This window comes from Pan paniscus, chromosome 2 (assembly GCF_029289425.2).
Source record: "Pan paniscus chromosome 2, NHGRI_mPanPan1-v2.0_pri, whole genome shotgun sequence".
NCBI lineage: Eukaryota > Metazoa > Chordata > Mammalia > Primates > Hominidae > Pan > Pan paniscus.
Window position 1 is genome coordinate 136,797,822 of NC_085926.1, and position 3,152 is coordinate 136,800,973.

General features: G+C 47.0%; 1 pseudogene; it reads right to left on the minus strand.

Moving 5' to 3' along the window:
- Positions 1-888: 888 nt before the first annotated feature.
- Positions 889-2,435, minus strand: LOC100989769 (ATP synthase F(0) complex subunit C1, mitochondrial-like; annotated as a pseudogene).
- Positions 2,436-3,152: the final 717 nt, after the last annotated feature.

Here is a 3,152-nt window from a genome sequence, read left to right on the forward strand (position 1 = left end):
TGTTATTATTATTATTACTCTCTATCTCTCTCTCTCTCTCTATATATATTTTTTGAGATGGAGTCTTGCTCTGTCTCCAGGGTGGAGTGCAGTGGCGTGATCTAGGCTCGCTGCAACCTCTGCCTCCCAGGTTCAAGTGATTCTCCTGCCTCACCCTCCTGAGTAGCTGGAACTCCAGGCACACGCCACCACGCCCAGCTAATTTTTGTATTTTTAGTAAAGACGGGGTGTACCATGTTGGCCAGGATGGTCTCGAACTCTCTTTTTTTTTTTTGAGACACAGTCTCACCTATTGCTCAGGCTGGAGTGCAATGGCGCGATCTCAGCTCACTGCAACCTCCGTCTCCTGGGTTCAAATGATTCTCCTGACTCAGCCTCCCGAATAGCTGGGATTACAGGTGTGCACCACCATGCCCGGCTAATTTTTTGTATTTTTAGTAGAGACGGAGTTTCACCATGCTGGCCAGGCTGGTCTCGAACTCCTGACTTCGTGATCCACCTGCTTCAGCCTCCCAAAGTGCTGGGATTACCAGCGTGAGTGACCACACCCAGCCGGTCTTGATCTCTTGACCTCATGATCCACCTGCCTTGGCCTCCTAAAGTGTTGGGATTACAGGCATGAGCCACTGTATTATTTTTTTTTCTAAGAGACAGGGTCTCCCTATGTTGTGCAGGCTGGTCTTGAACTCCTGGGCTCAAGGGATCCTCCTGCCTTGGCCTCCTACAGTGCTAGCATTACAGGCGTGAGACACCATGCACAATCTATGTTGTAGAAACTTTAAAAAAAGAAACCCTCATGTCCTGCCCACATTCCCACTCAGCAGTCTCACTACTGCAGTACAAGAGTCATTTTATTTCTACATACTTCCCTTCAGCAGGGATCATATACAGTCATATTTTTGCCTGGCTTGCTGTGGTGGAAGGTTTCACATGGTAATACAATCATTTATCATAAAGGTGAATTTTTCACTGCTCTATAAAGATAACTAAAGAAAGCAAGGTATAGCTGAACCAGAACGGGCATTCAGAAAACTCTGACAGCTGTTGTCCCAGCCTTGGGTCTAAAACAGGTTAACTTAGTTGTATCTTCTGTAAAAGAAAATTACTGGAGGAAGTTTGCTTAACATAACACAGCCTCTTAGCCAAAGCACCAGAACTGAAAACTAGGGTTCTAAGTTCTGGATTCCCAGTGCAGTATTTGTTCCACCAAGAAAGTCCCCGCTTTTTTTTTTTTTTTTTTTTTTAAAAGAGAAACGTGTTTAATGGTAAAACTCAGCACATGCCAGCACCAGGAATGTTATGGAGTTGTAGCAGCAAGGGTGAGTAGGTGACCCCCATGGAGCTTCACATGGCAAAGAGGATGAGGAAGGTGACTGTCAAACAGAAGAGTCCCATGGCTTCAGATAGGGCAAAGTCCAGAATGGCATAGAAGAGCTGTTCCTTGAGAGATGGGCTGATGGCATAGTGAATGATCAAGTTGCCAGACACCATTCCTATGCCAGCCCCTGAGCCAGTTACAATCGTGGGTGTGGTGTGGTGGCTCACACCTGTATTCCTAGCACTTTGGGAGGCCCAGGCAGGCAGATTGCTCGAGCTCAGGAGTTCACGACCAGCTTGGATACATTGCAACACCCGGTCTCTACAAAATATTAAACAATTAGCTGGGCATGGTGGCATGCATCTGTAGTCCCAGCTACTCAGGTGGCTGAGGTGGGAGGATCGCTTGAGCCCGGGAGGTTGAGGCTGTAGTGAACTGTGATTGTGCCACTGCACTCCAGTCTGGATGACAAAGTGAGACCCTATCTCAAACCAACCAACCAATTGTGATTGCCCCAGCATCAATAAACTTGGCTGCTGTGTCAATGTCCCAGGAGACAACACTGGTCTGGAACTCCTATCTGGCCACGTGGAGTGGAGAGCTGCTGTAGGAAAGCTGTTTGGATAAATTATTTGGCCTATTCAGAAAGGAGGCAGACACAGACCTGAGTAAACCCCTAGTACTACAGCAGATCAGAGCCTGAGAAATGAGTAGTGCCCCAGGGGTCTGCATTTTTTCAGTCTGCACTCCCACTGCCCTACATCTCCAGCTTGGCCCACAGCATTCACCCTGCCCAAGATGACTTAGAAGTTGCAATTTTCTAAATGCTGATGTGTTCTCTGATCAGAATCTTCCTCTGAGTGGGCACAGCAGGCTTCTGTTCCCTGGGCAGGGCAGAGGAATTCTTGTCCTTGGATGTAAAGAAAATAGGGAAATCTGCCCAAAGAATTAGCTGTGGTTCTTACTGCTCAGGAGTCTTCCTGGTTCCCCTAACTTTCCTCCAGAGTTCTATTTTCTTTCTTTCTTTCTTTCCTTTCTTTCCTTTCTTTCCTTGCCTTCCTTGACTTTCCTTGCCTTCCTTGCCTTCCTTGCCTGCCTGCCTGCCTGCCTGCCTTCTTTCTTTTTCTTTCTTTCTTTCTTTCTTTCTCTTTCTCTTTCTCTTTCTTTCTTTCTTCCTTTCTTTCTCTCTCTCTCTCTCTCTCTCTCTCTCCCTCTCTCTCTCTCTTTCTTTCTTTCTTTCTTTTTTGAGACAGAGTCTTACTCTGTTGCCCAGGCTGGAGTGCAGTGGTGCGATCTTGACTCACTGCAATTTCTGCCTCCAGTTTCAAGACATTCTCCTGCCTCAGCCTCCTGAGTAGCTGGGATTACAGGCAGCCATCACGCCCGGCTAATTTTTGTATTTTTAGTAGAGACAGGTTTTCGCCATGTTGGCCAGGCTGGTCTCGAGCTCCAGACCTCAGGTGATCCACCCGCCTCGCCTCCCAAGGTGCTGGGATTAAAGGCGTGAACTGCCACGCCTGGCCTGGAGTTCTATCTTCAAGTTTCTCTGTTCTCTGATCTTCAGAAGCTGCTGGAGAACATGGTCCCACTAGTTATTCACACACATCCATAAAACTCCCCACTTAGGAGTCAGAATGTCAGGTTGGCCAATGACCAATGAACCACAAGTCGGTGGTTGGAAACTTTCTTCAAAAATGAGGAACTTAAAAGTTGAAGAGCCTGTGTTGGTTGTTCCAGGGCAATTGTCCTTTATTCTGACCCAAACAAACCTCATGCAGCTCTAAATTCAGAAAATAACACGTGTTGGTGAGAATGTGGAGAAATTGGAACCTTT